We start from the raw sequence: 11,447 nt of genomic DNA on the forward strand, positions 1-11,447 counted from the left end.
CCTGGAGGAGCCAGCAAGAAAGTGGTTATTAGTTTCTGTAAGTAAGATGGAAAGTCAAGAGTGTTTGAAACTTATAGTAATTAGACTCACTACAACCAGCCAGTCAGCAATCACTAGATTTTCTTGATAAACAAGGTGTTTTACAAAAGAATGGATCAGTAACAAATTTAAAATGAGAAGAAATACTTGCCTCTTTTCTTTACAAATAGTAAGGGAAGCACTGGGCTTAGAGTCTTGTTGAAATACATATTCTTTCTGATTTTAATTGACCAATAATTGTTGTATGCATTTATGAGATACAACACAACATTTTGATAAATATTTGTATTGTGGAATGATTGGCAAGCTAATGAACACATCCCATGCCATCTTTTTTGAAGAAATCATTTAAGATATACTCTTAGCAGCTTTTTTGTTTGTTTGTTTGTTTTGTTTTGTTTTGTTTTGTTGCGGGTCTGAAGATGGAACCCAGAGGCGTTTGACCTCTGAGCCACACCCCCTGCCCTATTTTTTATTCTTTATTTGAAACAGGGTCTCACTAAGTTGCAGAGGGCCTCACTAAGTAGCTAAGGCTGTCTGCGAACCGCGATCCTCTGGTCTCTGCCTCCCGAATGCTTGGATTACAAATATGCACCACCATGCCTGGCTAGCAGTTTTTAAATGTGCTATATATTATTAATTAAAATCACTGCTCTGTGCAACAGACCTTGTGTCCACTGTAACTTGGTGGGGTTCACAATTTCCTGCTTCCCAACTACCTCTATGAGTTCAACTTTTTAAAATTCCACCTGTAAGTGATATCAGGGAGTACCTGTCTTTCTGTGCTGCATGCTTATAATCCCAGTACTTGGGAGGCTGAGAAAGGAGGATCCCAGGTTCAAGGACAGCCTCAGCTATTTAGTGAGGCCTTTCACAACTCAGTGAGACCCTGTTTCAAAATAAAGAATGAAAAACAGGAATGGGCATGTAGCTCAGATGTAGAATGCCTTGGGTTTCATCCCCAATATCGAAATAAATAAATACGTAAATAATACAAATGCAGATTCTCAGCCAACAGACCTGCTTATTCACATGTGGTGCGAGGACTGTGACTTTGCCTTTCTGAGAATCCCCCAGCTGCTACTGCTGCTGCTGCTTCTGGTCTGGCCACATTTTGAGGGGCACAGGTGTAGATCCAACAGAACTCCTACAAGGTGCTCCCGGCACTTGTCAGTGATGCTCTTGTGGCCCCAGAACACAGCCCCTGTAGATACCTATCAGTGGCACTTTCTTTTTAGGAGACAAGATGCAAGTTGACATCTGCCTTCCTCAGAGACACCTGTTCTTCACAACTTCCCCACTTCATCACTTTCTGTCCTCCTAGAGTTGACACTACACAGAATTTTCCTGTGTTTACAGGGTCCTCTTTTTTGCTCTTTGAAAGATTTGCCAGAATGCTAGCAGCACAGAATGTGCTGGGTCCCACAACCACCACAGGCACTGCCTTCAGGCATTAGACATGGATTATACCTGGTGTCAGGACTGACCTAAACTTTAATGTGTTCTTCCAAAACAGAAAATGCTTGGTCTCTGACATGGAAGGCCAGTAACACCTTCCTATGCAACATGCTCACATATCTTTTAACAACTCACCTGATTGTTGTTGTTGTTGTTGTTGTGCTTTCTAAAACTCCAGCCAATCCATGTTCTCTTCAAAATGAACAAAACGTAGTATTTAGGACATTAACAGCCCCTGATTGCAGTGGTCACCTCCTCTCCCTTGTGCCTGTCTAGGAAAAGCAACCCAAATGCCGCCAACCTCCACAAGAACTCACCAGGCTGGGTGTGGTGGTTCGCCTATAACCCTAGTACTTGGGAGGCTGAGACAAGAGGATTACAGGTTTGAGATCAGCCTCAGAAACCTAGTGAGGCCCTCAGCAAGACTGTTTCAAAAGAAGAAAATAAATAGGACTTGGGGTATAGCTCAGAGGTAGAATGCCCGGGTCCAATCTCCAGGAACAAAACTAAAACCAAACAACAATAACAAAGACTCCATCAGCATGTGAACCACTAAAGTGCAGGAGCTTCTTGGGAGGGCAGGCCCTTTGCCAAGTCAATTACCACTGGAAATCGCTGGCTTTTAAATTAAACTACCCTTCTTCTGAAAGAAAACGATGAATTCTCAAACAGGAACCTTCTGATAACCTATTATTTTAGCTGCAATGCACCATACCCTTGTTGGCCAATTACCCAGTTCCCTCTATATTGTTTTAATGAATGCCTTGGAATTGTAGGAAGTGATGCACAGTTCAGAGAGTTGCTTGTGCATGAAATCAGGGCAGTGTCCTAAGAGGATGAGAATATTCCTAAGAGGAGTCTGAGTGATTGAGAACAACCCTCCAAATCAAAGCCATTTAAAGATGGTTCTGAAAGACTGAGTTTTAAATTCTGAGAATATCCCATCTTTAGTAGCTCCTTTACTTTGATATATGTACTATTAAATATCTGTGTACATGCCTCTGTATAAAATGTCCCAGGATCTCAGTTTTGTGAGCAAGTTCAAGTTTGTCTATATGTTTGGGGCAGCAGGAGAGCATTTGAGGGAAGGAAATGTTGGCGTTTGTAGAAAACACTATTTTCCAAGAGATACACCTTCAGGAAACACCAAGTGCATTTCCTTTGTCCCTGACCAGAGTGCAGTCTTGAGTTACTGTCTCTGTCCCTTTTTCTATGAGCTGAATGAACTTAAACCTCCCCTAACCTCTAAAGTCAGTTCTAACAAGTTGGGCTCTTGCTTTTACCTTCCAGCCCCCCTATGTCTCTAGGACTGCCTCGTTCTCTTTGTGTCCCAAGTGCAAAATAACTTCTTAAAACACTGGCTTTACTCTTTGGATACTTTTCTCTTTGTCTTCCAAGCAGACAGCCGGGCCTTTGTGCTCACTGCTTTGTTTTGGAAGAGTTTGTGATCCATAAAAGCAGAAATTGCCTTTAGACAATTTGACTCCCGGGTATGTTTCCCCAGAAGCCCAGAATTCCTGGAATCTTCCTAGGGGTGAAGAAGAAAGAAGATGCCGAAGATAACCACAGATAGTGAGATATTTTTCTCCAGTCTGGGAGGGGGTTGGGTTGTGGCATTCCCCAAACATTGCGACCCACAGAACCTTCCCTGCACTGCACAGGGTGGCAGGACCTCAGCACTGTGGGAGGGTCTGCTCCCCAGTCACCAGCTGTGACCCAGGAGGAGCCCCTCACAGGGAGCCGCAGAACCAGGTGCCTCCACTGAGCGGCCTAGCTTGGGACACAGGATGTGTGTGCTCCACCTGGTGTCCTGAGGTAAGAGGCTTCTCCTTGACCTCTATGTAAGCTTTCTGAAGCTTAGATGGCCCCACAGAAAGAGGAAGGGGAAGAAGGCATCCTTGGGCCTTCTTCCACAGTGACGGAGATTAGAAGAACATCTTGCCATTGGAGAGAGATGGAGGCTCAGAGATGGATTCGATTTAGAAACAATGAAAAAATTCATACTTAGTGAACACTTGAGATCTATAAGGACAGAGAGGAGAGAAAGAGGGTAAGAAAGAAATAAAGCCATATCACAGGGAGGGAACGGAAAAGAAGGGAGAGGAAGAGGACAAAGGTGGAATGTGACAAAGGTACAAATGGACATCTACGCACCACAGATCCCGGTGATTATACAATCTAAAGCTAGCAAACCAATGAATAACAGTTATTTATCCCCTCCCTTAAAAAAGAAAAAATATATTCATGATGCTACAGTGGAAAACTGTTTAATGCTATAGTTTTGCATGACTGAAAGTCAACTAACTCTCAGTGACAACTAGATTTAATTACATTGTACATGTCTGAGTGTTTGCTTGATGGGCCAGTGATGTTTGATAAGTAACAAGATGATTCCCATTAATTCACATAGTCTGTAAAATTTATTTTTCTTGCCTTTGTTTCAGTAAAACACTAATTATGTTGTGATCAACACTTTCACATGTTTTGTATTCTATTGACAGCAATGCCAAAATAAGCACTCTTCTTGAAATAGTATTCTGAAGTAGCATTTTATTATCAATTTTTATTTGAAGAGCATATACTTTGCTAAAGCCATACCAACTAGACTTGTCAATAAGGTTCCTTTATATATCATGTTCCAACATTGTGTTTGGAAACATTTTCATATTAGCCTGGCTTAGTGGCACATGCTTGTAATACCAGTATTTGGGAGGCTGAGACAGGAGGCTCGTGGCTCACGATCCTCAGCTACTTAGTGAGGCCCTCTGCAACTTAGTGAGACCCTGTTTCAAAATAAAAGAATAAAAAGTAGGGCTGGGGGTGTAGCTCCAAGGTAGAATGCCCCTGGGTTCGATTCCTGGTACCGCAAAAAGAAAATTTTCATTTCAATACAAATATGAAAATAGAGATTTTAATCATTTCTTGAAGCAGTATCTAGAGCTATGTGTACAGAAAACTACAACTTCACACACCATGTCTAGACCCATAGCTACAGAGATTTGAGGATGATTTTGATTATTTAATTTAAGAAAATTGTCCTCAGACTCCATGTACTAGTGTTCTGAACACTGTGCTAATCTGTAAACACCTCTAGAAGCACAAAGAAAAGAAAGTGGATGCTCAGCACAATGGAAGATGATACTTGATCACACATACTCTCCGCATTTGTGCTATCTGAGAAAAATGGTTTGACAAGCTAATTAATTTGTCATTTCTCTTACCTAAGCGCATCTGCCACTCAAATCTTTTCACACACTCCGTAGTATTCATTTCTGATGTCGGTAGTAAGCGCAGCTCCCAGGACTTCATGGCATGTGTGTGAAGGGCAAGGAGAGGGAGGAGATTCCCTGGGGCCTGCGCAGATGTTCCGGGGTACACCGTGGGTTACAGGGCCCCACCTGAACGTTGGCTCTCAAGGGACAGGTGTGCCCACATGTCTTCAATCAATGTATTTGTGTCTCTTTGTGATAAGTAGGGCTTTCTAGGGTAAGAAGCTGGGCAGGGCCCAGCTTAGAACTCTGCTGAGTACTGAGAAATAGAAAGGAGAATGAAGAGAGGGAAGGAGATCAGGGTCGGTGGAAGAAAAATGGATGAGAAGAGCCTAAAGCTATCTCCCATTCTCCCAAGAAATTAATAGTCTCAATTTAAAAGCCTGTAAATAAAAATCATTGAAAAGTCTTTACCTACATTCAGAGAGTTTTCATATATATATTTGTAAAATTAATGCATGTATTAATATAATGCATATTTTAAATAAAATACATTTTAGCATATATATATGCATATGTATAAAACATATGTATGTATATATGTTCTTTTCCTTTTTTCTGTACAAGTGGGCTCATGTTTCCTTTCCAACTCCTTCTATGTTTACCCTTGCTCATTTCTCTCTCCCTCTCTCTCGCTCTCGCTCTCTCGCTCTCTCGCTCGCTCTCTCTCTCTCTCTCTCTCTCTCCCACATGAGTGTGGTACTGGGGATTGAACCTGGGAGCATTCTACTTCCAGGTTCTTTCTACCTCCAGCCCTTTTTATTATTTTACTTTTAAAACACAATCTAAGTTCCTGCTGCCTCTAACTATTTTTATCCTTCTTAGAATCTTTCCATTGATGAGTTTGGGGGACACAGATATAGGGTGGTAGAGACAACAAACATCACCTTTGGTATTATTAATTTCTAGACTTAGGATTTCAGAAAACAACAGATATTTTTTGGTAATTTAGAGAATCTATACAAAATTGATCACTTGAGGAGGAGGATTAGATCATTGAAACAATCGTTTGTAATTAATGAAAAAGACATTTCTTTTTTAAATTTTTTATTGTTACATTGTCGTCATACATCTTAATGGGGTACAAGATGGTAGAGTCATACATGCAAACATCACTCATTTAGCCCTTCCCCAATTCCCACCCCATTCCCTCCCAACTCCCTCCTTCTCACGTTTGGTATACTGATTGACTTTGATATGTTAATGAATATACTTCATGTATATTAGGGACATTCCCTCTTCCCCCATCCCCCTCTGTTAGGTCACCTTGATTGCTCATTTATGGTTTCTCCTTCCTCATCTAGAATTCCTCCTACGACTCTTTTTCTCCCTAGCTTCTGCATATTAGGGAGAACAACCGATTTTTTTATTTTTTGTGACTGACTAATCTCACTTAGTATAAGTATAATGTTCTCCAATTTCATCCAATTTCCACAAATCATATAATTTTTTCTTTTTTATGGCTGAGTAAAATTCTATTGTGTCTATATCCCATTCATCTGTTGGTAGAAATCTTGGCAAGTTTCATAGTTTATAAATTGTAAATTATGAAGCTATGAACATAGATATGCATGCATTAGTTTGGTAGTTTGATTTCCATTCTTTTAGGTAGATACCCAGAAGTGGTAATGCTGGATCATACGGTAGGTTCATTCCCATTCTTCTGAGGGTCAATACTCTTTTCCAAAGTGGTTGTACTAATTTGCAATCCCACCAACCATGAATTAAAATTCCCAATTCTCCATATCCTTGCCAGCATTTGTTGTTATTTGTGTTTTTATTGATTGCCACTCTAATTGAAGTTAGGTAAAATCTCAGGGTAGTTTTGATTTGCATCTCTCTGATTGCTATTGATGTTGAACATTGTTTTATACATTTATTGGCCATTTGAATTTCTTCTTTTGTGAAGTGTCTTTTTAATCCCCCTGCCCATTTTTTTATTGGGTTATTTGTTTTCTTAGCAGTGAGTTTCTTGAGTTCTCTGTATATTCTAGATATCAGTCCTCTATCAGAGGAATAGGTGGCAAAAAATTCTCCCATTTTATCACCTATCTGTTGAGGTTCTTGATAGATTCCTTTGCTGTACAGAAGCTCTTCAGTTTAATGCATATTGATCCTCTTTTTAATTCCTTGTCCTTTGGGGTTTTGTTGAGAAAGTCTTTATGTGTGTCTATTTGTTGAGGTGTTGGACTTATGCCCTCTTCAAGGATGTGCAAGGTCTCTGGTCTGATTTCCAAGTCTTTGATCCATCTTGAATTGACTCTTAAGCAGGGTGAGAAAGTAGGGTTTATTTCCATTTTTCTACATACGATTAACCAGTTTTGCCAACATCATTTGTTGAAGAAAAAAGACATTTCTAATACAAACATATGTAACCAGAAAAAACATAAACTTAGACTAAAGACTGTTTCTTTGAATTTATTTTTTTTATTTGGTTGGTACTAAGAATTGGACTCAGAGGCATTCTACCTCCAATCTACATTTGTAGCCTTTTTGGATTTTTTTTTTTTTTTTTTTTTTTTTTTTTTTTTTTTTTTTTTGGTGGCACTGGGGTGGAGCCCAGAGGCTTTCTACCTCCAGGCTATACTCCCAGACCTATTTTATACTTTATTTGGAAACAGGGTCTCACTAAGTTGCTGAGAGCCTCACTAAGTAACTGAGGCTGGCTTCAAACCTGCGCGATCCTCCTGTCTCAGCCTCCCAAGAGCGGAGATTACAAGCGTGCGCCACCACACCCAGCTGGAATTTTTGTTTTTGAAGCAAGGTCTTGCTAGTTGCTGAGGTTAGCCTCAAATCTGTAATTTTCCTGTCTCAGCCTCACAAGTACTGGGATTACAAGCATGTACCATCACACCTAGAGAAATTTATTCATTTGTTGCCACAACCTGGTAAAGGCTTCCTCAGGAACACGATGCTGTGCTGTCCTTGGTCTAGCTTTTGAGATCGATAGTTTATGTATGTCTAACCAAGCTGAACCAATGACTCGCTTACAAGGTCTCTAGTGGAACATGTTCGCTGTCATAGAGCAACTCTTTTTTTTTTTTTTTAAAGCAGGTTGGTGAGGAATCTGTTACTAGAAATCATTGAAGATTACTGATTGCACTGGCTTAAAAAGATCCCTGAGATGCTGGTCCTGAAGCATGGAGCCATTGATATGTTTTTGTTTTATCTAGACATTAAGCATAAGAAATACAGTGATTTCTTCCTCTAAATCAATCCAGATACTAGGAAAGGAGAGAGGAAGAAATACTTGTTAAAGAAATATAATGTCATAGGAGCTGCACAAACTCTTTTTCATATATTTTTATTTTTTGTGGTGCTGGGGATTGAACCCATGGTTATTCTATCTCTGAGCTACACCCCCACTACTGTTTTTAATATTTTTTTTTGTTTTGAAACAGGGTCTTGCTAGGTTGCTGAGTGTTTCTCTCCCTACATTGCTGGGGTCGACCTCAAACCTGGGATCCTTCTGTTTCAGCCTCCCAAGTACTGGATTATAGGCATGTGCCATCACACCCGGCTGAACAGCACAAACTCTTGCACTGTAAGGGCCTAAGTGACAGCTGGATGACAACGATCCCCGGGGAAATAAATAAGGACTCTTCACTCATTCTGAGCATGAGCAAGGCGTTGACAGATGGCTGATAAGCTTCTCTGTGGAGCAGACCTGGCACCAAGCTACAATGCGTGGCCTCTCAACAGAGAGCACTGCCAGAGGGTCGCTGTCTCCTGCTGCTCCTGCTGCTCACTGGTAGAAGGACAGAGACTTGAGTACTACCCCAGCCTGGGGGAGAGACTCACTGGTCTCCTTGAAAAATGAGATACTATGTATACATATGTGAATAATCAACCTCATTTACTCTGTATTGGCAAGGGGGCAACAGGGAGCTGAGGGTCCACCAAGTACTGTGTGCATGTATGTCACTTTTGACACGATTCACATTACCATGTGAGGTTATAATGCACCAATAAAAGCACATTATTTTTAAAAAAAAATTAGATGCTTGGTCAACTCACAGTTGCAGTTTTCCTCCTGGGGAAAACAGCTGATCCTGGGCATCAAGCACCAGCGGGGAAGATGTATTACACCACTTGCCAGTCATCCATAGGCACTGGGCCAGCTGTTTTGCTTCACTGAGCCTCCATGTTCATGTGTTTAAGTGTGGTTAGTGCCACTATTTAAGTCAGGTGCTGCGTTGTTAAGGAGGCTACGTTCTGAGAACTGCATCGCCAGGTGAATCCGCCATTGAGTGAACACCAACAAGCTCACTTACACTAATGGCAACAACATCGCCAGGCAATGGATTCTTACGGGATGACCGCCACACATGTGGCCAGTGTTTGACCAAAATGTCCTCATGGGACATGCAGCCAGAATCATGTTACTGAGGAGACGCAGTAAAAAGTTGTGACTACAGTTGCCTACTCAGCAGAGACTGTGATCCCGTCTCTTCTTTTCTTTTTCTAAATGTTAATTTTTATTGGTGAAATTGTATAAATTTATCGTGTACATGTTTTTATATGTGTATACAACACGGAATAGATGAACCAAACTCCTAATATATGTGTTATCTCATATAATTATTATTTTCTGTGTGTGTGTGTGTGTTGAGAATACTTAAAACCTACTCTGAACAATTTTCAAATATATACCACATCATCATTAACAGTAGGCACCACATCGTACAATAGATCCGTTGAAATTATTCATCCTGTCTAACTGGAATTTTGCATCCTTTGAACATCTTTCAATTTATTTCCAGGACCATGTAACTATCATCCCATTCTTTCCTATGAGTTTCACTTTTTAGCATCTATGTGTAAGGCAGATCATGAGGTATTTGTCTTTCTGTGTCTGTCAGGTTCATCCATGTTGTTCCCAATGACAAAGAAAAATTCCCTTCTTTTGGGGGTTGACTGGTATTCCATTGTGTATCTATACATTTCCTTTACCAATTCATCCACTGATGGATATCTAGGTTGATTCCCTATCCCAACTACTGTAAATAGTGCTACAATGAACACAGGAGTGTAAATGTCTCTGACATACTGGTCATTTCCTTTTATCAGATGGTAGTTCTATGTTCTGGTCCGCATTTTTGCAGCTATAATCCAAAAGATTGACCATGTGACTTAGAGGAAAGAAGATTTATGTTTTTAGAGTTTTGATTTCAGTCCCTATGAGGTCAGGGACCACAGACCTCAGGGCACAGCAGCAGGAAATGGGTAGAGGGAGAGCATCATGGAGGCAGGCAGACAGCAAGAGAGAGGTCAGCTGGAGGCGAATCCATTTACATAATCCCAAAGCCGCACCCCCATGGACCCAGCTCCAGACACACCCCACTGTCCTGAGTCTTCATCCAAATAAATCCATTAGGATGGATTTTTCCACTTCTGGGATTACAACCCTAATGACTCAATTCCATCAGCTCCAAACACTAATAAATGAGCTCTTCATGGGACATTTTATATCTAGGTATAACATTTTTATTTTTCTGCTTTTAAGGAACCTCTATACTGCTTTCTAGTATTAGTTTCCTATCCGAACAAGAGCATCCTATAATTGTCTCAAAATTTCCACAGGCCTATCATCTAGTGAAATGGCTACCACCACCAAGAGAGGAAGAGAAGGAAGAGAAAGCCCCACATTTGGGAGGATGACTCATTGCTAAAAAGCTGTGGGTAGCTCTGACCCTCTATGATGTTCCAGAGCTTCCTCGGCTTCCCTGGCAGAACTCTGAGAGCTTGCCAGGCCCCAGGCCTTGCCCCAAGCATGAGTATTACTGCTCAAGGAACACCCTGACTCTTCAGGGAGCGCACTCCCAGAACGGCTGTCTGCTGGGCCCCGTTCTTCCTTCTGTCACCACTTACTGGCTTCCAACAGCCAAGCTGTCCTGTCGAATACACACGAGCTGCATTCACACACATGCAAAAAATCAAATGGAAGCTCCCCCTCTATGGCATGCACCAACCTCCTTCTATTTATAAGCAGCAGCCCAACAGGCAGGCTGCGCTCTGTAACTTGCCGTTATCAGCAAGCTGCACCAGAATAGAGATGTATTCATCCTTCCCAGTCACCCAGATTGCCACTTCAAAAAGAGGGTGATAGACAAACACGGTACAACCCGTTTATAACATTTCCTCATGTTTAACTTCCAAATCCGAAAGTCTTACTCAAGGTTGCCAGAAGCAAGTTTTTCTAAATGCAGCTTTTTTTTTTTTTTTTTTTTTTCTTGGTCTCTTAGTAAATGGTAACTAAATTTTTCTTCTGTTTCTTTTCGGAGGCCAAGAGTTTTTTCACTCCCGGTCTGCAATACTCTGCCTGGGCTATCGCCCAAATGGCTTTCACACGTAAAGTGAGAAAGAATTAAGTGCTTCTGCAATTGAAAAATGGTTCTGTCTGCCTTGGGGCTGCAAAGCTCTCTTTACTGAACTATTGCTTTCAGACTCCAAAGCTAAGTGTACCAATGAGCCTATGAGAGTGCCAAGAAAGAAACTGGCGGGTGAAGAAAATCTCATTACTTCTCTATCCTGAGCACATTCAGGTGAGTTCACCTCGTTTGTACCCCAGATGTGTTTAGGGAAGGGGTTACAGTAGTACCCTGGTTTTCATATGATATCTAGTACAACTCCAGTGGTTGTTATCTTTATGTACTTTCCAGACAACCACAGTGTAAGCTG

This window comes from Muscardinus avellanarius (assembly GCF_963383645.1).
Source record: "Muscardinus avellanarius genome assembly, chromosome: 13".
Classification (NCBI taxonomy): domain Eukaryota; kingdom Metazoa; phylum Chordata; class Mammalia; order Rodentia; family Gliridae; genus Muscardinus; species Muscardinus avellanarius.